Source organism: Anomaloglossus baeobatrachus, chromosome 4, assembly GCF_048569485.1.
Source record: "Anomaloglossus baeobatrachus isolate aAnoBae1 chromosome 4, aAnoBae1.hap1, whole genome shotgun sequence".
NCBI classification, from domain to species: Eukaryota; Metazoa; Chordata; class Amphibia; order Anura; family Aromobatidae; genus Anomaloglossus; species Anomaloglossus baeobatrachus.
The window spans coordinates 460,175,896-460,202,182 of NC_134356.1; the positions used below are offsets into that span (position 1 = coordinate 460,175,896).

At 45.7% G+C, this 26,287-nt stretch overlaps 1 protein-coding gene across 1 annotated transcript in view; it reads right to left on the reverse strand.

Annotated features, from left to right (window-relative positions):
- The window catches only part of LOC142301689 (dual oxidase maturation factor 1-like), a 90,639-nt gene that overhangs the window by 50,641 nt on the left and 13,711 nt on the right, over nucleotides 1-26,287 (reverse strand). The window contains exon 2 of the mRNA XM_075342711.1: nucleotides 21,930-21,994. The gene's annotated coding sequence lies outside the window, so the exon portion shown is untranslated. The remainder of the gene's footprint in view (nucleotides 1-21,929; nucleotides 21,995-26,287) is intronic.

A 26,287-nucleotide genomic window follows, 5' to 3' on the forward strand; every position in this document is an offset into this window, starting at 1 on the left:
TGAAATGGCTGCAACATTTTTCTGCCCCAAATACATACAATATGATTTTCTTCATCAGTGTGATTATAGCAATAACAAATATGTCCAGTCTTTTTTTATTATTTTACTGGTGAAAAAAGAATCAGAAATTTGCAAAAAAAAAAAAAAGATTTTGGGATATTTCCAAAACCTGTAAAGTTTTCATTTTTCTGTCGAAGGAGCAGTGTGATTGCTTATTTTTTGAAGGGCAAGAGCTTGCCCTGATTCATCAATTTCTTAAACAAAAAGCCATGGAGCTCCTAAGTAGTCTAACAAATTTGACGTAGTCAATAAATGGGAATTTCAAAGACTTAAAAACAGAGAAAAAAAACAAAACAAGAGACAGTCCCTTATTCACAAATGTATTATTTAAAGAAATCACTGCAGCTCCAACATAGTCCATTGCGCTTCCACAGTGTCCAAGGATTCTGCAATACAGCCTATGGGGCATTGTTTTGAGAATGATACTTCATAGGTCACTCCTGGTCAGACTGCGCTCTGTGATACCCAGCAATTGTGACAAGCAGTGATGATTTCAGCAGGGCCAGATTAAGGTTCGTGGGGGCCCCTGGGCAGAAAATCTAGTGGGGGCCCCATAACGTTAACATTTTTAGCCATAACAGTAGAGCATGAACTGTAGCATTTAGATATAAATCCAATGAACATTTATCTTCTCCTGTTCTGCCACATTCAGAATTACAGTACTACAATACAGATACAGTCCAGGTTCACTCACAGACGTCACTTATACACACAGTACCATACAGATACAGTCCAGGATCACTCACAGCCGTCACTTATACACACAAAGTAGAGTTAAGGCTGCTTTACACCTTTCAATTACATATGTGATCTCGTATGCGATCGCACCCGCCCCCATCGTATGTGCGGAACAGGCAATTTGTTGCCTGTGTCGCACAAACGATTAACCCCCGTCACACGTACTTACCTTCCAAACGACCTCGATGTGGGCGGCAAACATCCACTTCCTGAAGTGGGAGGGACGTTCGGCGTCACAGCGACGTCACACAGCGGCCGGCCAATAGGAGCGGAGGGGCGGAGATGAGCAGGACGTAAACATCCCGCCCACCTCCTTCTTTCCGCATTGCCGGCGGGACGCAGGTAAGCTGTGTTCATCGTTCCCGGGGTGTCACACGGAGCGATGTGTGCTGCCTCAAGAACGATGAACAACCAGACGTTCAATTTTTAGAACATGAACGACGTGTATGCGATCAACGTTTTAACGCACAATCAGGGTCGCTCGTAGCGGTCACACACTATAATATCACTAACTATGCCGGATGTGCGTCACTTACGACGTGACCCCGCCGACACATAGTTAGATATATTGTAGCGTGTAAAGCTTTAGTCACATATTTTTTATTGATCCCAATGTTAAGGTAGCCAGGGCCGGCTCCAGGTTTTTGTGGCCTCCGGGTGAAAGTCTCAATGGACCCCATCCACACACAGACACGCACATACACATACAGGCATACGTACATATACATATTTGAAGACAAATTCAGAAAAATACATATAAACAGACAAATATATGCACGGTCATATACACTGACATACATGCAGACACAGACGCATTAGGGCTCATGCGCACGTTGCATAATTCCATGCATTTACGCTGCCTATTGCACTGCAGTGTAAATGCATGCATCCTGTGTCCCCTGCACAATCTATGTAGATTGTGCATGATACGTGCGCACGTTGCTTTTATGAACGCAGTGATTTGAGTGCTAAAATGTTGACCCAAATCCGTGCGTTCATAAAATGAGCATGTAAATTATTCCGTGCGCTATGGATGCAGCTCCCACTCTGTCTATGGTGGGGGAAGTAGCCATAGCGCATGAAATCGGCTTTTTTTGTACAGAAAAACTGCATCCATTATGCAGTGTTTCTGCAGCGATTTGACGCTGGGGGCTACAATATATACATTACAGGAGGGGCAGGGGGCATAGATGTTACTGGAGTGGCAAACAGCTCTGGTGGTGTACTCATTACTGGGATGGGTGACTCAGCGCTCTGGGGGACCCATATAGTTCTGGGGGGGTGCACAGACTGCTCTAATTCATATATACACACACAGCACTGCTTCTTACACATACAGCTCTGACACACACATACACACACACTACAATGCACCCCCATTACCCCTCCTACACACACACACTACAATGCACCCCCATTTCCCCTCCTACACACACACACACACAATACAATGCACCCCCCATTACCCCTCCCCAACACACAATACAATGCACCCCCCCATTACCCCTCCCCCACACACAATACAATGCACCCCCCATTACTCCTCCCCCATACACAATACAATGCACCCCCCATTACCCCTCCCCCCACACACAATATAATGCACCCCCCCATTACCCCTCCCCTCACACACAATACAATGCACCCCCCCATTACCCCTCCCCCCACACACAATACAATGCACCCCCCATTACCCCTCCCCTCACACACACAATACAATGCACCCTCCATTACCCCTCCCCACACACACAATACAATGCACCCTCCATTACCCCTCCCCCCACACACAATACAACCCTCATCACCCCCTACACACACAAATTACACTGCCCCATCCCTACACACTCCTGCCTCCCCCCTCCCTCGGAATACAGTACTCCTCCTCTGCCTGTCACAGAGCTGTGTTCCTTCACAAATGTTCCCTGTTATGTATCCTCAGACCCTCCCCACTCATCTCCATTAATTAAACCTGTCTCTTCAGCTCCTTCATGGAGCGCTCGCTTCCTCATGTCCCCTGTGTGGCGCCCGTAGCACTGTGATGACGTCAGCATCAGCAAGGTGCTGATCTCATCACGCTGCTGCATGTCGGGGGCGGGGCCCAGTCCCGACACGCTGTTCAAATGTATTTACGTCTGAAAGACGCAAATACATTTGAATAGGAACGGAAAGAGGAAGCTGCGGTCATCGGCTCTGCTGCGCTCCTCTGCACTGGGTGCATGCCGACTCACACAGCAGAGCCGGCACAGCGCGCTGCCTCCTGCTCCTGCTAGTGTGCCTGGCATGTACACAGTGTAGAGGAACGCAGCGGGGACAGCAGATACAGCGGCTCACCACACCATGCCCCCTGCTTCTAGGGGGGGCAGCTGCCCCCCCGCCCCTCGCTGGGTACGGCCGCAGCACATAGCAGGGAGCATTTGCACACCTCTGACCCCGGAAGTGCTAGCGGCCGCTGGTACTTCTGGGGTCAATCAACATCCTGTGAGCGCCTGCCCGCAGTATGTTTTTGCGTCTTAAGGACGCAGATGCAAATAAATAGCGGTGCTTCAACACCCCGCGCACCCCCCCCCCGAAAACACAGCTATTTATTAGACTGTCTTTACGGAGGGGAAGAGGGTGTGAAGAAAAAAAAAATGCTGACAGGTGCCTAGTGATGGTGGGGGCCCCCTTAGAAGCTCTTTTGGTGGGGGCCCCTGGGCTGGAGCCCCACCTGCCCCGCCTATAATCCGGCCCTGGATTTCAGTAACATTACTGCTCATCACCATTCTCGCCAGGTCACACAGAGGGCAGCGCGAGACCTGAAATGTTTCATGAGCAGTGACGTCACTAACACAGTGATGTCATCCCTTATTTGACATTCCAGTTCTCATGCTGTCCTCTGTGTGACCTGGCGAGAATGATGATGAGTGGTAATGTTAGAGTATGGTTTCACTAGCGTATAGCTTCCGATACGAGAGCATCGGAAGCGATATGCTAACGTCCCTCTGTTGCAAGCGTCAGCTGAGGGTCATGTGACTGTAATGTGATCTTGCGATGGAGGGAGCACTTTCTCCCCATCTCCTCCGCTGCCTGTCTCTTCGTACATAGCACTGTATTCGGATTACATGTGAGTACAGTGCGATATTTAACACCTTCCCATTAACTTGTATAGGGGTGCATGAACTGAGACTCGCTGCCAAACGCAGCATGCTGCAATTCATTCCGCATGCCACTATGGCATGAGAAATCAGTCGCAAATGGACACTGCCCCATAGTTTTGCACTGGTGCGAGTGCAAACTGATGTTTTGTCGGATTACACTCATGCGTGCAAATTGCAAGTGGAACCTAGCCCATACTGACATAATCACCACTCCTCACAGATTTGATTGACGTCATAGGAATGCCATTGACTACGTCGGATCTGTGAGGATTTTTTTTAAATTATAAATTTGTGAACGATGGACAGTCTCTTGTTTTTATTTCTATCCCTCTCTCTTTTTATGTCTTTCAGGGTCCTATTTGTGGACCACATCAGATTCAGTGGACTACTTTGGGGATGCACAGCTTTTTTTTAATAAATTGATAAACCATGGAAATGGGTAATATAAGGTGGTAGCAAGCCCAGGGGTCAGTAATAGAGAGGAGACTATCAGACACCCCAATTGCTAACTCAGTAGGTGAAAAAAAAAAAAAAGCAAACAAATAGTTTATTTGAATGTAGACTCCCCCACACTTTTCCTCCTTCATCAATTTATTATAAAAAATATTCCCTCTAAGCTCCTCCATCACAGACCTCAATCCCCAAATGCAGCTCTGGCGACTGTGAATAGCAGTAAAGTAAAGCTATTCACAAGGGCAGGGTAGTGAAGACAACTCTCATCAGAGCTGCCAGAAATGCTACTAAGAATTATTGTCACCTGACACAAACAAATTCACTTTGTCCAGCTCACCTGCTTTCTGCTGGAGACCGCTTATCCAGGACCGTGCACGGAAAGGAAGGTAGCAGAACTCATTTCATATAACAAGAAAAAATTCCAGCAACAAGTCCATGGAAAAATCTTCATTAAAAATTCATCTTTTATTTGTCAAACTTGTAAAAACAGTCCATGTTAATAACTGCCCCAACAGAGGACGCGTTTCGAACGACCAAGTTCTTAATCCGTCTCTAATATAGAGACGGATTAAGAACTTGGTCGTTCGAAACGCGTCCTCTGTTGGGGCAGTTATTAACATGGACTGTTTTTACAAGTTTGACAAATAAAAGATGAATTTTTAATGAAGATTTTTCCATGGACTTGTTGCTGGAATTTTTTCTTGTTATAAGAATTATTGTCACTATACGGCACCTGTGGATAGTTGTACTTCACTGCTATTAACAGTCGCCCAAGCTGCATTCGTGGATCATGGACGGTGAACATTTTTTATAATAAATTGGTGATAGTGGGACAGTGTAAGGAAGTCTATATTCAATAAAACTATTTGTGTGTTTTTTTTCTTTTTACTTGCTGGATTAGTAATGGGGGTGTCTGAAAGATGCCTCTCCTTTACTGAGCCCTGGACTTGATGTCAGCTGACATTACACAGCTGACACAGCCCCCAAAATATTACCATTACAAAGGGCCAAGATTGACTCATTTAAAATGATGCGCCAATTCTGGGGTGGCTGAGAGCTGATATTTTTAGGCAGGGAAGGGCCCAACAACCATAGACCTTCCCAGTCGGATAATATCAGCCTGCAGCTGTCTAATTTACCTTAGCTGGCTATAAAAAAAGAGGTGGTCCCCATGTTATTTTTTAAAATTATTTATTTACATCCCAACAGTGAGTCAAAGATGCATCTAGGCATCTTTCCCATACTGTTTTCTTCCATTCCAGCGATTTTCCTGCCCCCAGATCTCCTACTAGGGTCTTCCGGAAAAATGCTTGAGTTCCCCATTGAATTCCATTGTAATCAGTAATTAAGTCGAGCCCATCTGAGCGTCCAACTGCCTCGATTTAAGTATTGAGCATTTCAGCATTTTATTGCTCACTCATCACTAGTAATGACATACATGGGTTTTCAGCAGACCTCTGGCAGTCAAAGCAACTCACTGGGTGATTAGAACAGCAAGCCCCCTGGGGCTCATGCTGTAAATGGTTGACAACAATTCCTGAGCCCACATCAAAGCCTGGGACTAGTATGACAGACCAGTATATCATATGTCAGAAAAGGTTTAATCCCTTTGCAAAAGAGCAAATTTTAGTTTTTGTGCTTTTGTATCTTTTCCTCCTCTTCTTCCCAGAGCCAGAACATTTTTATTTTGTTGTCCACATAAACATATGGGTAGAGTTGAGCGATGTTCGATTCGAACAGTTAGCCAATTTCAAATTCGAGTGATTTTGGTCGGTGTTCGAGTCGTTCAACGAACTCGAATGATTTGCTTCAAGTTCGGCTGTTCGAGTTACGTTCGATAAGGGCTCGATCACCAAAAAGCGTAGCTTGTTATTAGCTGGCTTTTCACTGTAATACTGTGAGTCACTGTGAATCATGATATTATCAAAATTCAGTGTATAGTGTTCTGGGGGGAGGGGGCTGATGGGGTTTAGATCAGGGCTGCTGCTGAGTGCTGAAAGAATGGCGATCGCCATTTTTTTTTCCTAACCGCGCGTACAGTGGGGCGGGCCAGGCTATCAGCCAATCACAGACACACACACACAGCAAAGTGGATTTTTGCCAAACAAGCAAGGGCATGTGTCATAGGCTGTGCATGTCACATGTCTTTGTCCTATAAGGCCTGGCCATTTTCCCCATTGCCGCCATTATCTCTCTGCTGCAGGTGGGTGACAGTCACCGTTCCCGCTGCTGCTGCTGTGTGTGCTATAGACATACAGTGCAATCTACACATCGCTTTAGGGATTAGGGACTACTTGTAATTTCAGCCCTTTTCAGGGCTACATTACAGCCATTCATAGCCATTCTTGCTAGGCAGGTCTGTGCCAGCGCTGTGCAGGGCTTTATATCACAGCATCTGGCTACATCAGCTCAGGCACTTCAGGGATATTACGTGAGGGTTCCTTTGCTGACAATTTTGCTATACCACCTCTGCATTGTACAGCCCCTGTCCATTTTTGCTACGCAATTTTTATTGCAAAAAGGGCAGGCAGTTTTAGGGGCATACTTTCATTATCTGGGATACTACGTTAGGGTTTCTTTGCTGTCAAGCAAGATACACCACCTGTGCATTTGAAAAGCACCTGTCCATTGTTGCTATGCAATTTTAATTGAAAAAAGTGCAGCCAGATTTTGGGGCATAGTTTCATTGTCTGGGATAGTAAGTGAGGGTTCCTCTGCTGACAATAAAGCTACACCACCTCTGCATTCTACACCACCTCTCCATTTCTGGTACGCAATTTTAAACTGCAGGTAGTCCAGTCAATCTGTGAGAAAGGTGCAGGCGTAGATATAATGTTGCCTTTATCCAAAGGTGGTGCTCTCGATGTCTGAGAGAGCTCAACACCAGCAGCTATTTCCACTTCCAAAACAACTGACGACCTGCCAATCACACATCCTGTGTCCAAAAGTATGTGTAACTGCTGTCCCCACAGTCACAGAGGATGAAGAGCACTTGATGCACTTGATGGTGCAGATGGTGGTTGCACAGCCCCGCTAGGCCGCATTGTAGCACAGTGAACTTCCCATTGCGACTTATGCTTCATTTAAAGTTGTGTGCAGGGTGGGCTCCCCAGTATACAGCAAAACCACGCAACAGGGAAAAGGACTCTAGGCAGTTGGGTTGATAAATGATTGTTTATCTTTACCAAAACAAACAATAACAACCATGCATAAAACTGAAAGAACAGAACAATCTATTCACAAGTCCAAAAGCCTAAACCCCTATTCTGCGACACTAGTAATGGCGATTTATACCCCCTTCTCACCAACCTTTGCCTAACCAAGGGACTGTCTAAACTGTTGCCTACTACCTGGTAATCCTTCTGCGTAGCAGGACTAATTGTGTGTGTGTGTGTGTGTGCGAACACCACCTACATCACAAGAGCTTACAACTTATCTACCTAAACAGACAAAACCCATAAGGCAGATGATAAAAGTGGTAAGGCAAAGCACACAGCTCAGCAACACAGTCTTGGAAATCTTGGAAAGCAACAGTCAATGCAAACATGTGTCGTGTCCCTCTAGGATTTTAACTGTAACTGACAAACTGACAGAGCAGAGGCAGCAAGTCTTATTGTCTATATAGTCGGCCTAAGCAGAACAGCTATGTGTTTGTTACCAAATCAAAGTGTTGGACGCACGCAGTCCTGGCTGGGCCCAGCCTACCGTACCCGTGTACTGTGGTGTCCAGTTGCCATAAATACAGACTTGACGATCCTCTCACGGTAATCAGTATAGCCAGCAACCGAAGAATGGCGGTCTCCGGCACAGGATGCTGCTCACAGGCGTTACGGTCCTTCGCACCACACTCCAACATGAGTCTCCTCATAATCCAGCAAAATGTTTCCGCGGTGGCTCCTTTCTGTTCCGCACACCTTTCGCTTTTCCTTCAGCTCACATACAGCACCTACTCTGGTCTCCAAGTCCACAGATGAAGACCGTTTTGATATTTCTATAGTGACCAAACAGTCAAAGGCAGATGCAAACCAGCAGCCCCTTGTGGGTAGTCAGCAACAATGCATACAATGAACGGCAAATAAGCATCTTGCATTCACAGTGGATAAAAGGTCATCAATACACTCTCACCCTATCACTTCATATTCATGTGATGGTTCATGGACGAAGTACTCAAAGTAGAGATTTTTTGGCCTCTACTTAGAGATTGGTGACAAATCTTACAGATGACATGAGTTGTGTGATCCTTTGTCATGTCAAAAAAGCCCCAGGCTAGGCAAGGCTTACAGCCCTTGCGACCTGCAGAGCCACCACGACTTCTGCTCAGAGGCAGAGTTGTGGCTGAGGATTCAGTTGTTGACGTGCTTCCAGTACTTTGTCTCTGTCCATAAAGACGCAACCTAACCTCGCTGTCAGTAGCATCCTCATCCACATCCACTGCTGACCTCATCGACTGGCTGAATGTGGTTTGAAGGTAAGTGGGGTCTCCAACCTCATCATCACCCTGTGTTTTTTCACTCCCCTCGTCCTGACTTTTCAGAGCCAACCTCTTCCTGCCCTGAACGAATAGTAAAGTTGTCGTTCCAATCAGGTATCTGAGTCTCATCAGCATGTTCTGATTGTCTCCACCAAGAGACAATGCAAATAAGCCTCTTGCATTCACAGTGGATAAAGGTCATCAATACACTCTCACCCTATCACTTCATATTCATGTGATGGTTCATGGACGAAGTACTCAAAGTAGAGATTTTTTGGCCTCTACTTAGAGATTGGTGACAAATCTTACACATGACATGAGTTGTGTGATCCTTTGTCATGTCAAAAAAGCCCCCGGCTATACAAGGCTTACAGCCCTTGCGACCTGCAGAGCCACCACGACTTCTGCTCAGAGGCAGAGTTGTGGCTGAGGATTCAGTTGTTGACGTGCTTCCAGTACTTTGTCTCTGTCCATAAAGACGCAACCTAACCTCGTCGTCAGTAGCATCCTCATCCACATCCACTGCTGACCTCATCGACTGGCTGAATGTGGTTTGAAGGTAAGTGGGGTCTCCAACCTCATCATCACCCTGTGTTTTTTCACTCCCCTCTTCCTGACTTTTCAGAGCCAACCTTCAGAGCCCTGAACGAATAGTAAAGTTGTCGTTCCAATCAGGTATCTGAGTCTCATCAGCATGTTCTGATTGTCTCCACCAAGAGGATTTACAGTTTGGGAATGAGGGTCTACATTATGCTCAGGACCTTCTTCATCGGGGCCTGGATCCGACTCACAAAGCTTCTGGTCATCAGTGCAGATCATTTCCTTGTTTGGACTCACTGCAGCTTTTGAGCAGACCTCTAATTCCCAGGCTATAGTGTGACTGAACAGCTCTGCAGACTTAACCATGTCTGTTACCCCATACTCAGCAGGGTGGGTGGAAACTTGAGAGCTGGTAGGAAGCAAGTGCGATTGGGGTGACACCGCAGAGGAATGGAGTATTTGGGATATTGAGGTTGAGGTGGAGGAGAGGCCACTTGATGGAGCACTTGAGATCCATTCAAGCACCTGCTCTTTTGGTGCCTCATCTACAGTTGTTAGCTATGGTCGTGTCTGTAAACAAATGTATCATATCAGATTTTCCACGGGAAGAAGTAGACATCTTATTTTGGCTGGCAGTTTGGGTTACGAATCGGTGCCACCATAGCCGCAAGCAGCCTTCTCTGTTTCCAGTTGCGCCAAGGCGTCAGCTGCCATTTTTGGCCATGCCTCGGGTCGTCCAGCTGGCTGCTTCCTCCTCCACGTCTAAGTGTAGAGAGGTGGCTAGTGCGCATGCGTGTGCCGATTTACCCCAGCTACAGCCTAAGTCCAGTGTTTCAACTAGTGAGCATGCTCAGCCTGACTGTACCATTCCTGAGGCTAAGTCCTCAGTTCGGGCTACTGAGTATGCTCCCACACTTAATGAGAAAAGCCTGTTTGCACAGGTACTTGAACTGTGTGCCGTGTCTATAGCGGGCTTTACACACTATGAGATCGCTACAGCGATCTCGTTGGGGTCACGAATTTTGTGACGCACATCGGGCCGCTGTAGCAATCTCGTTGTGTGTGACTCCTAGGAGCGATTTTGGATCATTGCAAAAACGTGTAAAATCGCTCCTTGTTGACATGGGCGAAGTTGGTCCTCATTCCTGCGGCAGCACACATCGCTACATGTGACGCCGCAGGAACGAGGAACCTCTCCTTGCCTGCCACAAAAGAGCAATGAGGAAGGAAGGAGGAGGGCGGGATGTTCGTCCCGCTCATCTCCGCCCCTCCGCTTTGATTGGCTGGCTGCTTAGTGACGTCGCGGTGACGTCGCTGTGATGCCGAACGTCCCTCTCCCTTGAGGGAGGGATTGTTCGGCAGTCACAGTGACGCCGCCGACCAGGTAAGTGCGTGTGACGCTGCCATAGCGATAATGTTTGCTGTGGCAGCGATCACAAAATATCGACATAACGATAGGGGCGGGTGCTATCACGCTCGCCATCGCTAGCATCGGCTAGCGATGTCGCAGCGTGTAAAGCACCCTTTAGGGGTACTTTGCACACTACGACATCGCTAGCCGATGCTGCGATGCTGAGAGCGATAGTCCCCGCCCCCGGCGCAGCTGCGATATCATTGTGATAGCTGCCGTAGCAAATATTATCGCTACGGCAGCTTCACATGCACTCACCTGCCGTGCGATGTCGCTCTGGCCGGCGAACCGCCTCCTTCCTAAGGGGGTGGGTCATGCGGCGTCACTGCGACGTCACACGGCAGGCGGCCAATAGGAGCAGAGGGGTGGAGATGAGCAGGATGTAAACACTTTCTTCCTTCCGCATAGCCGGCGTGAGCTGCGGTGACGCAGATAGGAGATGTAATTCGCTCCTGCGACTTCACACACAGCGATGTGTACTGCCGCAGGAGCGAGGAACAACATCGGACAGTCGCGTCAGCGTAATTATGAAATTCGCCGTCGCTACACCGATGATACGATTGCGATGATTTTGCGCTCGTTAATCGTATCATCTAGGATTTACACACTACGATGTCGAAAGCGACGCAGGAAGTGTGTCACTTTTGACATGACCCCACCGACATCGAAACTGCGATGTCGTAGTGTGCAAAACCCGCCTAAGTCCTGTGTTGTGCCTACTGAGCATTTAGTGCATCAGAGGCTAGGTCCGGTAAGGACCTCACTGGCCATGTCCATGAGGTGGCAGGCCCTGATAGGCCAGAGGGCATCAGGTGCCCTGATAATGTGGCCACTCCGGACTGGCTCGCAGAGGCCCGCCCCTATGACTTGGTACCTCATCATTGTTTGTCAGACGATGAATGGTGAGGTGTTTGGTGCGTGGCTGCCATGAGGTCATCAGTGAAGTTGCGGTTCCGGATAGTCCGCTGGTTATGTCACTGATGACGTGGCACTCTGCTATTACCTCCTGGAGGTGCATTGTGGTCCACCCTGGGTTGGGGCGGACCCAGGTTATAAAAGGGGCTGGAGACAATATGGAGGTGCGCAGTCTTCTATTATGCTCAGACAGAGTATATCTCCATGTGTTGAACCCATTGCGGCTTTAGGACAGAGGTAGGCAGGGATAGGGCGTCGGTGCTGGATGCCACCACACTTGGTAACACAGAACGGTTACGGCCAGCTCCTGTCCTACCAGTAATGCTAGTGCATCCCAGTGGCATAAATTGGGCTGCTGCTGCACCTGCTTTCCACAGGTGTGCCGCCTACACACACGGAGAGCGTACCCAATGGCCCCTGTGTTGTTAACAGGGAGTTCCTGGGCTGGGTGTGTGGACCCTGTGACACTAACAGGGTTCACAGTCTCCAGATCTGAGTGTCGTCTAACTCGGTTCAGGCTACTATTAGTTTCAGAGCCACCCAGCTCTGTATCCTCCGCCTAACCTTTGGGTTGCCAGCATCTCCTTTTCCATCTGGGAGTACGGTGGACCCCGACTGGTGATTGGGATATATACCACCTTATCCAAATCTGCCAATCCCCCCGTAACAGATGGTGTTTCTTCAGCAGATGTTACTGTTGCTTTACCACCAAACCCACGGCCACAAACTTTTTTCCCCTTTCCAACACACCTGTTCCCCTTTCCACCAGCATCTGGCCTTTTTCCACTCATTTTGTATATGACCAAATTTGCAACTCTGCAGGGACACCCTATTCAACGCCGTCTCAGCACAGCAGCCAGCCCTCGGTCCCTCAGATGTGGACAAGTAAAACACCATTTCCTCCTAGCCATGACAAAGCGTTGAGATTCACTCTGTGCAGCACTGCTGTTTGGTGTAAAAGCCGATCTAAGATTGCGTACCAGCTTCTGCTGATACTCATGCATACTGTCATGCTCCCGGTGTCCCAGCACCGCTCCTTAACCACTGATCTGGTCACACCATCCCGGCACCGCTCCGTTCCCACTGATCCAGGCCACGTGTCCACCGGTCAAGGACACCGCTCCCACTCATGCTCTCCTGCGTCCTGCTCCTGGTCTCATGAGTCTGACTCTGGGTCTTGGCCACATGTTTCTGTATAGGACCGGGCCGCGCCCACTCTCCTGGTCTTATAGGCCCAGCACACCTGCAGCAGGAAATGACATGAGGCTGTGCTGGGTATACAGTGCCTACAAGTAGTGTTCAACCCCCTGCAGATTTAGCAGGTTTGATAAGATGCAAATAAGTTAGAGCCTGCAAACTTCAAACAAGAGCAGGATTTATTAACAGATGCATACATCTTACAAACCAACAAGTTATGTTGCTCAGTTAAATTTTAATAAATTTTCAACATAAAAGTGTGGGTCAATTATTATTCAACCCCTAGGATTAATATTTTGTGGAATAACCCTTGTTTGCAATTACAGCTAATAATCGTCTTTTATCAGACCTGATCAGGCCGGCACATGTCTCTGGAGTTATCTTGGCCCACTCCTCCATGCAGATCTTCTCCAAGTTATCTAGGGTCTTTGGGTGTCTCATGTGGACTTTAATCTTGAGCTCATTCCACAAGTTTTCAATTGGGTTAAGGTCAGGAGACTGACTAGGCCACTGCAACACCTTGATTTTTTCCCTCTTGAACCAGGCCTTGGTTTTCTTGGCTGTGTGCTTTGGGTTGTTGTCTTGTTGGAAGATGAAATGACGACCCATTTTAAGATCCTTGATGGAGGAGCGGAGGTTCTTGGCCAAAATCTCCAGGTAGGCCGTGCTATCCATCTTCCCATGGATGCGGACCAGATGGCCAGGCCCCTTGGCTGAGAAACAACCCCACAGCATGATGCTGCCACCACCATGCTTGACTGTAGGGATGGTATTCTTGGGGTCGTATGCAGTGCCATCCAGTCTCCAAACGTCACGTGTGTGGTTGGCACCAAATATCTCAATCTTGGTCTCATCAGACCAGAGAACCTTGAACCAGTCTGTCTCAGAGTCCTCCAAGTGATCATGAGCAAACTGTAGACGAGCCTTGACATGACGCTTTGAAAGTAAAGGTACCTTACGGGCTCGTCTGGAACGGAGACCATTGCGGTGGAGTACTTATGGTATTGACTGAAACCAATGTCCCCACTGCCATGAGATCTTCCTGGAGCTCCTTCCTTGTTGTCCTTGGGTTAGCCTTGACTCTTCGGACAAGCCTGGCCTCGGCACGGGTGGAAACCTACAAAGGCTGTCCAGGCCGTGGAAAGCTAACAGTAGTTCCATAAGCCTTCCACTTCCGGATGATGCTCCCAACAGTGGAGACAGGAAGGCCCAACTCCTTGGAAAGGGTTTTGCACCCCTTGCCAGCCTTGTGACCCTCCAGGATCTTGTCTCTGATGGCCTTGGAATGCTCCTTTGTCTTTCCCATGTTGACCAAGTATAAGTGCTGTTCACAAGTTTGGGGAGGGTCTTAATTAGTCAGAAAAGGCTGGAAAAAGAGATAATTAATCCAAACATGTGAAGCTCATTGTTCTTTGTGCCTAAAATACTTCTTAATACTTTAGGGGAACCAAACAGAATTCTGGTGGTTTGAGGAGTTGAATAATAAATGACCCTCTGAATAAACTTTTCACAATTTAAAAAAAAAAAAAAAAAAGAAATAACATTCTTTTTTGCTGCAGTGCATTTCACACTTCCAGGCTGATCTACAGTCCAAATGTCACAATGCCAAGTTAATTCCGAATGTGTAAACCTGCTAAATCTGCAGGGGGTTGAATACTACTTGTAGGCACTGTATAAGACTGGCCTTTCCATGTGGGCGGGGCCTGATCAACGTGTCTTGAAGCCTTGTCTTGTGAGCTAGGTGCTCAGGTCCCCTTGTGCCATGTCCTGTACTACTGTCTGTCTTTACTACCCGGCACCTGTACCAGTGTCCTGCACTGTCTCAAGGAACTCTGTGACCCGGTGACTTTGTTCTACCCGTCCCCGGAGGGATGCTGGTCCCCTAGTACCGTGTGACTTTGTTCTACCCATCCCCGGAGGGACCCATCCCTGCCACGCCAGTGCTCCGGCTGCTGTGTACCCTGCCCTCCAGTGGGATGCTCGGTCCAGTGGATCCACCTCCTGGACCTTCCAGTCCTCCTGGACCTGACACATATGTGCGTCCCTTTCTATGGCAGGACTTATTTCACCAAATTTTGTCTTGTACTGGGAATCTAACAGTGTTGCAACCCAGTAGTCAGCATTACTTCTAATTTTGAAAATCCGAGGGTCATGTTGTAGGTAGTGTAGCAAGAAGGCGCTCATGTGTCTTGCGCATCCAGGAGGACCAAGTCCTTTCTGTGTTGTTGGCGGCAAGGTGAGAATCATTCTTCCTTCCTCTGCCCTCTCCCTCCAACCTCGCACAACAGAAATGTGATCAAGATCTCCCTCATCTGCTGAGTCTTCAATGCCCATCGCCAGTTCATCCTCCATTTCTTCCTGGGCTCCTGCACCTTCCTCAACAGTTTGGTTGCTACCATGTGCTCTTGTTAATCCCTCTCCTCCCCCGTCCCATGCTTGCCGCCTTGGTGCTGCTGTCTGTCTGGACCTTAAAGATCTTATTATCCCTTCCGCATATGACTCCTCCTGTCCTTCCTCCCCTTCCTCTTGTACCATCACCTGACTATGAATACTGTTTATAGTTTGCTCCAGCATGTAGATGACCGGAATTGTCATGCTAATAATTGCAACGTCAGCGCTAAACTTCTTCGTCGACATTTTTAAACTCTGAAGAAGGGTGCATAGGTCCTTCATCTGAGAACACTCCAGCAGCATGATCTGCCCCGCCTCTGGATCTCATTATCCCAGGCTATACATCATAACGTATTGCAGCATGGCTCGCCGGTGCTGCCACAGATGCTGCAACATGGGCAGATTCAAATTCCTGCGTGTCGGCACATCGCATTTCAGGTGGTGAACTGGCAGACCGAAAGACTTCTGGAGCGATGCAAGTTTTTCAGCTGCGGAGTGTGAACGGTGTAGGTGAGCACATAGCGAGCGTGCCCTCTGCAGAAGGCCGGGATAGTGGTTTAAAAATTGCTGAACAACCAGGTTCAACATGTAAGCCATACAAGGCACGTGTGTCACATTGCCTCAGCGAAGGGCCGCACCCAGGTTTGCATCATTGTCGCACACAGCTGTTACGTCACCACCGGAGTCCACTCCAGCAATTTGTACTCCGCCAGATGACACCGTGTTCCTTTCATAGATAGTGCTGGTGATGGAAGAGGAGTTGCTGCCGGCAGCGCCGGTGGTCACAGGTTCCACTCATCCACTGGGCTGGGTTATCTTGAGATCTGCAGTACCACTGGCTGACTGAAGGTGGTGGTTGTCTCACAGCTGAAGTACCATCATTCAGCTACAACCAATGGGAAGACACCCCACCCTTTTTTAGGCCCCTCCTGTCTGCTGATCACTGCCAGATAAAGTTCTGAACTTCTGGTTCCTGTTCCGCGAGTTCTGTTTTGTGATTTTGTGTGCTGACTACCGCTTGTTTCCTAACTATGTCTCATGCCTGCTGTTTATGTACCTCGTTGCCCGATCCGCATTTGACCTCTGCTTGTTTTATGATTAAGTCCTTGCCGTCCGATTCTGTTCATGTTCCTCTATTCATGGTTTGACCCTGCCTGACTACTACTCTCTCGGACTGCAGCCTTCCACAGGTATTGATCACCCTGGGCCCTGTCTAATTCCAAATCCCTGTATAGGGGTTAAAGGGTTTAAGGGTTCTAGGGGTCCTGCTTGGTGAGTAGTTTCCCTCTAGCCTATCCCTTACAGCCCGCCTGAGTGTCTGGATCCAGGTAGGCGTTACACCGTGCCCCCTGCAGAAGGCCATGTAGGCCGGGATAGTGGTTTAAAAATTGCTGGATAACCAGGTTGAACACGTGAGCCATACAAGTCATGTGTGTCACATTGTCCCGGCGAAGGGCTGCACCCAGGTTTGCATCATTGTCGCACACGGCCTTCCCTGGCTGCTGGTTGAGTGGAGAAAACCATTGATGAAACTCGGTCTCCAGAGCTAACCGTCCACAACTCCTCAGCGGTGTGACTCACATTTCCCATACATTTCAAAAGTAAAGAGTTAACCGCCTGATGCCGTTGATCTCTGCTGCCAGTATAGTAAGGAGGAGATGTGCGGGATTCCTTGTGCACAGTTACAACGCGGGTGGCCTTCCAGACAGTAGTTGAGCAGAGGTGGATGACCGAGACAAGGTTGAGGAGGCAGAAGCAGTGGAGGAAATTCTACATACAGAGGAAGGATTGACACACAACTCGTGGGGACGGCAAGACTTATACAACAGACCCTTCTCCATCTCTCACCATAGTTACCCAGTGCCCAGTCAGCGACATGTAACGCCCCTGTCCATGATGACTGGGCCAAGTATCGGTGGTGAAATGCACCCTGTCACATACAGAGTTTCTCAAGGAAGAGGTGATGTTGTGTGCGACATGCAGGTGTAGCGCAGGCACACCTTTCTTGGAGAAGTAGTGGCGACTGGGTATCTCCTCTGTGCCCACCGGGTGGAAAGGCAGCATTTCTTAGCCAACAGCTTGCAGATTCTGAAAGTCAACCTCTTTGGCATGTCATGCCCTTTTAAAATCATGTAAAACACAGCAAGGGGACTCCAACCAGAGTCTCCCTCTTTTCCAAAAATTGGGCCACACACACCACTTCAGTGGCATCAGTTGTCCCACATTTGCAAACTTGACATGCTGATTTGCTTGAAGCACATTCAAAAATCCACCAGCCTTTCAACTCCCCAGGATGACACAGGGGTAGAAAAGTCCTTGCTGATCCAGGACTTCTTCATCTTGGTTCATTTAAAAAAAAAAAGGGAACTCCAACCAGAGTCTCCCTCTTTTGAAAAAAACTGGGCCACACGCACCACTTCAGTGGCATCAGTTGTCCCACAGTTGCAAACTTCACATGTTGATTTGCGTGAAGCACATTCAAAAATCCACCAGCCTTTCATCTCCCCAGGATGACACAGTGGTAGAAAAGTCCTTGCGGATCCATAACTTCTTCATCTTGGATCATGTAAAACATAGCAAGGGGACTCCAACCAGAGTGTCCATTTTTTCCAAAAATTGGGCCCCAGAAAACACTTAAGTGGCATCAATTGTCCCACAGTTGCAAACTTAAAATGTTGATTTCCATGAAGCACTATCAAAAATACACAAGCCTTTACTCTCCCCAGGATGACACAGGGGTAGAAAAGTCATTGCGGATCCATGATTTGTTCATCTTGATGAACGATAGTCTGTCCGCATTGTCAGTGGACAGACGCCTGCGCTTATCTGTCAGCACACCCCCAGCAGCACTGAAGACACGTTCCGAGAGAACGCTGGCTGTGGGACATGACAAGATCCCCAAGGCGTAAGTGGCAAACTCAGGCCATTTTTCCAGATTGGAAGCCCAAAATGAGCAAGGCTCAAGTTGCACAGTAATGTCATTGATGTTCACTTGCAGATACTCCTATATCTATGTCTCCTCCTCCTTTTACTCATCCAGCTCTTTTGTTTCAGCATGAGTATATGTACTTGTCACTTTTCCATGTGTTTGTGGTGTCTTGTGAGTTGTTTGTCACCTTTTGGACACCTTAGAAGGTGTTTTCTATGTGTTTGTATGTGTTTGTGTTTGCCTGCCATTGTTTTCAATGGGGTTCGAAGGTGTTCGACGAACGTTCATCGAACGTTCGCCGAACTTACCGGCCGTTCGACGAACCAAGCCAAACTCTAACACTAGGGGGGTGGCTCATCTCTACATATGAGGGCTTGCTTTTTACAGGATGTACTATTAAATCACTCCATTCATTTTGGCACATAATGAACTTTAAAATGCATAAAAAAAAAGCAAATGGGGAGAAATTCTGAACAAAAACACAGTTTTGACATGATTTTTCAGGAATTGTTTTTATGGTGTACATTTTGTGGTAAAAATTACCTCACAGTAGGATTTTTCTCGTCAGTGTGATTACAGTGATAACATATGTCCAGTTTTTTTCTTACTTTAGTGGTGAAAAAATAATCTGAAGTTTTCTGTTGCCATTTCCCAAAACCTGTAAAGTTTTCATTTTTCTGTCAATGGAGCCATGTGATTCCTTATTTTTTGCAGGGCGAGATGTCATTTTTATTGATTCCATTTTGGGATAGGTATGATGTTTTGATTGTTTATTACTGTATCTTTTGTGGTCTTGCAGTGACCATAAAAACTTATGACTACTGTAATTCTCTATTGACTATTATAACTCTCTATTAATTGGTTTCCCCCTAACTAGACTCTCCTCTACAGTCCATACTTAATGCAGCAGATATGGTCACCTACCTGGCTAACCGCTACTCGGATGCCTCCTCTCTGTGCCAGTCATTGCACTGGTTGCCCATATATCACAAGATCCAATTCAAACTGCTTGTTCTCACCCACAAAGCTCTCCACAGTGCTTCACACCCCTACATCTCCACCCTCCTCTCCGTCTATCACCCTACCCATTCCCTACGCTCTGCAAATGACTTTCGATTAACATCCACACTAATTCAAACCTCCCACTCTCGGATCCAAGACTTCTTCCAAGCTGCACCAATCCTCTGGAACACTCTAGCCCAAGAAGCTAGGACGAATCACAACTTACTCAGCTTCAGACGCACCCTAAAAACACATCTTTTTAGGGTGGCCTATCAGATTCCCTACCGAATCAAATTCACATTGTCCCTCCATGACCTCTCAGAACATAACCCCACGTCAAACTCCATGGCACCCAAATGCATCTCAAGGTTTTTGCCAACTAGTTCAAGCAGCCATTATCTATCCCCCATTTCCTTGAGATGGCTGGATTGTCATTGTAAATATGCACTTGTACCTTGTCCCCGCAATCTCATTGTAGATGTAAGCTCTCACGAGCAGGATTGTCTGTTTTTGTCAAATAGCAAAAGGTTTTTCCCATTACAAATAGTTATGAAATCTAAAAAACAAACAAGTTGTCACACTTACTGTAGGATAGGACAAGGTGAAAGATAAGAGTACCAATTTGTCCCAGGTTATGGATAAAGATTGTCAAACATCCAATACTCCTTGGCCCTGGATACCAGGGAAAAGGTAGGATTGTATATGATATAACAAATTGATACAATTCAAAAATAGAGGCACTGTACTATATATATGGACAAAGTGACCAAATTATCCAATGGACAGGACTTACCGTATTTTTCGCTTTATAAGAGGCACTTTTGTTCCCCCAAATTTTGGGGGAAAGTAGGGGGTGAGTCTTATAATCTGAATATACGGGAGGGGGGGTGTATATATATACAGTGTCCAGTGGAGGTGCGGGCAGCTCTGGAGCAATGCTGGGGGCTGGTGGGGGCAGGTGAAGCTGTGGGCGGCAGCGTTAGATCTCCTGCTCCTGCTCATATAATATGTACAGCCGCTGTCCATCAGCAGCGTGGTGCTGAAACTGCATCGCGCTGATGGGCTGGGGCAGCGGGGCATATTATATCTGCCTGTGCTCCCTTTGATCGCACATGCCCCCTCCCCCTGTGTTAGATATGGCCCCCATGCTGCTGCCCATAGTAAAATAATAAACTCTTTACTCACCTCCTCCTGCCCGGTCTCCCTCCTGCTGCTGGGATCAGGCACGCAGAGATATCTCTCTGCTGTCCCGATCACATGACCTGCACTAGAACCAGGAAGTAGGAAGTGCAGGAGACAGGAGGAGCTCAACCCCGAGGAGGGAGACACAAGACAGGACAGTGCTGCAGAAGGTAAGGAAAGAGTTTATTTTACTAAAAGCAGCAACATGGGGGCGATATCTAACAGAGGGTGATGTGTACCTGCCACAGTGGGCCTGTGTGCCTGCCACAGTGGGCCTGTGTGCCTGTCACAGTGGGCGTGTGAGCCTGCCACAGTGGGCCTGTGTGCCTGCCACAGTGGGCCTGTGTGCCTGCTACAGTCGGCCTGTGTGCCTGCCACAGTGGGCCTGTATGCCAGCCACAGTGGGCCTGTGTGCCAGCCACAAGGGGCCGTGTGCAGCAATAGGGGGCCTGTGTGCTAGCCACAGTGGGTCTGTGTGCCAGCCAGAGTGGGCCTGTGTGCCAGCCATAGAGGATGTGTGCCAGCCATAGGGGAAATGTGGCATCACTGGGGGACGTGTTCAATATAAGGTGGCCATATCCAGATTAAGGGGGCTAATTTTAGGATGAGGGGGCTATGAGGGACATATACCCTATATTATTTGTTAGTTGGACACTGGCATTATAAGACGGACCACATTTATTAAAAAAATTCTCTATTCCTTCACCAAATTTGGGGGTGCGTCTTATAATCAGGTGCGTCTTATAAAGCGAACAGCTCAGATTTTGGGGTAAAATCAGCATGATCAGATGCAATGTGCACACACAAACTTTTTTGGGAAAATCTCCACCCACCCTCCCCCGGAAGTGTTTTGCTTATGGCTGGCTGCATGTGGGCAGAGACACAAACTGCCCACTTACTGACTTCCATTAAGATTCGATTCCAGTCAGGGTCATAAACCGCGCCTTATCTGAGGTTTGAATGTACCTAGCGAACCGAACCTCCAGGTGTTCACTCATGTCTAGTGGTGATGTGATGCCTTAGCTTATCTAATTCATGATAAGCTATGCTGTACCTTACTCCAAAATTTTACTCAAGTCCTCAATTGGAGTAAGATGTTTAGTGAGGCTTATGGAGTTGCATGTCACTTGTCAGATTTTCCTGATTCATTATTTAGGAGAGAAAATTGTCAGCTATATCTTATGTATGGAGGTCTTTAGAATGATAGATAACATGTAAGATAAATTAATGCAAAATCTTGACTAAAATATGCATATACAGTATATGTATATGTTTTCCTTTACCCTTTGCAATGATTAATTTAAGATAAAATCACCTACTGTAGCTCTGCATTATTTGTAATTATACTGTATAGTTTTACAGTATTTTTGTAATTTTACTGTATACAAAATAGTGACCAAATTTTCAATTTATTCTCTATTTTGCTGTTAAATACAAAAAAAGTAATAATGCAATAACAAAAGACACAATGATAATATACATAAAGAAGGTTAAAGTTCATACCTTGCTTGTTTGTACTGGACCACTTATTTATCCACTAGAGCAATGGGTTGTGCTCTACTGTGTGCCTAAGAGAGAGGAACCATATGTTTATTGAGAAACAAGTAGGATCCTAAATACACACTGAAATACAAGGATAGACATACCGTAAGTGCAATCTGTGCTGTTGCAAAGTTGCACTGTAAGAAATAAGGGTCACCATAAAAACAACTTGCTATGGCATATTAAATTGTTAGTAAGGAACTAAGGATGATTCTAACTTACTGACTGTTTGTTAAAAATATACACATATTTTAACTTTAATCCTAAATGTCTGTCTATTATATTTTGTACTAATCTAATCTCTTCTCTCATATAGTTTAATTAAAAAGTCCCTAACATTCCCTCTCTACACTTTCTAATTGCTTTGTTTTTTTAACCTACTTACATTTTAATGATGCTTTGTTGAAGAATCGCAAGTGGATGCTGTTATACTCAATGAGACATTATCCGTGGCAGAGGCTACTTGCTTTGTAGGTAGACAACATGGCGAGCAGGAACTAGTCTCGCCCCAGAAACAGTTGTTACTTTTGGGGGTGGTGCGTGTTGCTTTCTGCTTGTTGGTTACTCTCCTTACAGTGCACACTGACTGTGCATTCTCTTGCTGGTGAGAGAGCGCACTGTCACTATGCATTAAAAAGAATATTGCAGTGAAAAGGGAGCTCACACTAAGTATGCATCAAAATTAATAGTTGACACATGCTAAGTAGAGGAGAGAGTAGACCAACCCCTGAAACTGGGGTCACTGATGATGATTATACCTATTTTTGTCAAATAGTTTCACTCTAAGGCATGGAGCGTTATTGTAGCTTGGTTGCCAGCATTAAAAAATAGCAGTACAGCTACATAGTGTCCCTTCTTATTGTGTATAGCCATATCCCTTAATAGGAAGCATCCTCTATTATTATGAATAGCACCATCCCTTATTACAAAGGGTCATTTTTTATTATACACTGTGTGCAGAATTATTAGGCAAATGAGTATTTTGATCACATCATCATTTCCATACATGTTGTCCTACTCCAAGCTGTATAGGCTTTGGAGCCAACTACCAATTAAGTAAATCAGGTGATGTGCATCTCTGTAATGAGGAGGGGTGTGGTGTAATGACATCAGCACCCTATATAAGGTGTGTTTAATTATTAAGCAACTTCCTTTCCTTTGGCAAAATGGGTCAGAAGAGAGATTTGACGGGCTCTGAAAAGTCCAAAATTGTGAGATGTCTTGCAGGGGGATGCAGCAGTCTTGAAATTGACAAACTTTTGAAGCATGCTCACCGAACAATCAAGCGTTTCATGGCAAATAGCCAACAGGGTCGCAAGAAGTGTGTTGGGCAAAAAAAGGCGCAAAATAATTGCCCATGAATTGAGGAAAATCAAGCGTGAAGTTGCCAAGATGCCATTTGCCACCAGTTTGGCCATATTTCAGAGCTGCAACGTTACTGGAGTATCTAAAAGCACAAGGTGTGCCATACTCAGGGACATGGCCAAGGTAAGGAAGGCTGAAAAATGACCACCTTTGAACAAGAAACATAAGATAAAACGTCAAGACTGGGCCTAGAAAAATATCTTTTGAATGATTTTTCAAAGGTTTTATGGACTGATGAAATGAGAGTGACTCTTGATGGGCCATATGGATGGGCTAGAGGCTGGATCAGTAAAGGACAGTGAGCTCAACTCTGACTCAGATGCCAGCAAGGTTGAGGTGGGGTATTGGTATGGGCTGGTATCATCAAAGATGAACTTGTGGGACCTTTTCGAGTTGAGGATGGAGTGAAGCTCAACACCCAGACCTACTGCCAGTTTCTGGAAGACAACTTCTTCAAGCAGTGATACAGGAAGAAGTCGGTATCGTTCAAGAAAAACATGATTTTCATGCAGTACAATGCTCCATCACATGCATCCATCTACTCCACAGTGTGGCTGGCCAGTAAAGGTCTAAAAGATGAAAAAATAATGACATGGACCCTCTGTTCACCTGCGCTGAATCCCATAGAGAACCTTTTGTCCCTCATAAAATGTGAGATCTACAAGGAGGGAAAACAGTACACCTCTCGGAACAGTGTCTGGGAGGCTGAGGTGGCTGCTGCTCGCAATGTTGATCATAAACAGATTAAGCAACTGACAGAATCTATGGATGGTAGGCTGCTGAGTGTCATCATAAAGAAAGGGGGCTATGTTGGTCACTAAGTTTTTTTTTTTTTTTTTGAATGTCTGAAATGTTTATTTCTGAATATTTTATATTGGTTTACCTGGTAAAAATAAACAAGTGAGATGGAAATATATTTGGTTTTTATTAAGTTGCCTAATAATTCTGCACAGTAATTGTAACCTGCACAAACAGATATCTTCCTAAGATAAACAAATCTAAAAAAACCCACTCCAACTTCCAAAAATATTAAGCTTTGATAATTATGAGTCTTTTTGGTTGATTGAGAACATACTTGTTGATCAATAAAAAAATCCTCTAAAATACAACTTGCCTAATAATTCTGCAAACGTTGTATATAGTGCCATCCCTTATTACATTGCTTTCTTCCTTTTTATCTGTACCGCCATGCTTTCAGGAAATAGTGCCCTCCCTAATTATGAATAGTGCTGTCTTCTAGTACTTAGCATCTTCCTTTATGTATAGTGCTGCCCCTTCTTTAACACCTATGTATAGTGCCGTCCCTTATAACATATGTGTGTGTGTCTGTGTGTGTAATTGTATATATTTATATATATATATATATATATATATACAAGCTATATATATATATATATATATTATATATATATATATATATATATATATATATATATATATATATATATATATATAAAAAATCAAGCTTAACATTGCAGTGTTGCAGTTTAGGAATAAAATGATTTTGGACACATACAACCACTCAGGCTCATTCATGGAAACACAGGAAAGTTTGTGGGTCAATGTACAAAGCTTCCCATTCAAGCACAAACAGTAGTACATGGTTTGGTGTTGAGCTGGCACATAACAGGATAAACCTAATTCAGCTGGCTATGCAATATGCTTGTAAACCACTGTTTGAGCATAACACGTCTGATGAAGTGTGGTTCCATATATCCCAGTGTGTAAATTTGCAATACAGTAGTTATTGGTAGCTTACTGGTACATTGTAAATTTACACAATCTTCATCACAGCAATTTCATGATCCACAAATCACCATTTGGTGTGCAGATGCGGTATGTAGACTATGGAATGTGTATGTGTATGGGTATATTCCATGTACAGTTAACTGAACATAAGCTTGAATATTATTCTCTCAGTAGAAAAAAGGATTTGCATTTTTTGTGCTATCTCAATATAATAAGGAAAATGCCTCCAAAATAAAATAAAAAAAATAGCTGTAACCACATGATATGTTATGCTAATAATAGTCATCTTTATTGGAGAAACATTAAAGAATGCTATCCTGATTTAATACTACAACTACAGCCAAATTTAGTGTGTCGCTCTGTAATTATTCTTAAGCAACTGCAAAGGCTAGAAAGAAAACCAGATATTCCACAACAAGCACTAGTCCACAGATGTTGACAAGATTCACGTCCATGCTGTAGTAGTACAAGGATCTTTAGAAGAATTAGTCATACAAAATACTGTTTATTAAAACTCCTTCAATGAATCAACCATTAAACATCTTGTGCAAAGGACTAACTGGTTTAACAAGAAAGACTCCCATGTACGATGTTGTGGACCCATTATTTATGCATGAAATTGGCTCTTTGAGGCTCCAGTATTTATGGCCTATATACAGTCATGGCCGAAAGTGTTTGCAACTTTGAAATTGTTCCAGAAAATGAAGCATTTATCCCAGAGAATTATCATAATTACACGTGTTTTGTCATACACCTTTTTATTTCCTTTGTGTGTATTGGAACAAGACAAAACAAACCCTTAAAAAAAGGTAAATTGGACATAATTTCACACAAAACCCCAAAAATCAGCCAGACAAAACTGTTTGTAGCCTCAGCTTAATATTTGGTTGCACACCATTTGGAATAAAGAAAACTACACTCAATCTCTTCCTATAATCATCAATAAGCTTCTTACATCTCTCAACTGGATTTTTTGATCACTCCTCTTTTGTAAACTGCTCCAGATCTCTCATATTTGAAGGGTGATTTCTCCCAACAGCAATATTAAGATCTCTCCACACATGTTCAATGGGATTTTGATCCAGACTCATTGATGCCACTTCAGAACTCTCCAGCGCTTTGCGTCCACTTCTGAGGGTCTGGAAATATGTTTGGGGTCATTGTCCTGCTGGAAGACCCATGACCTAAGACACAAACTGAGCTTT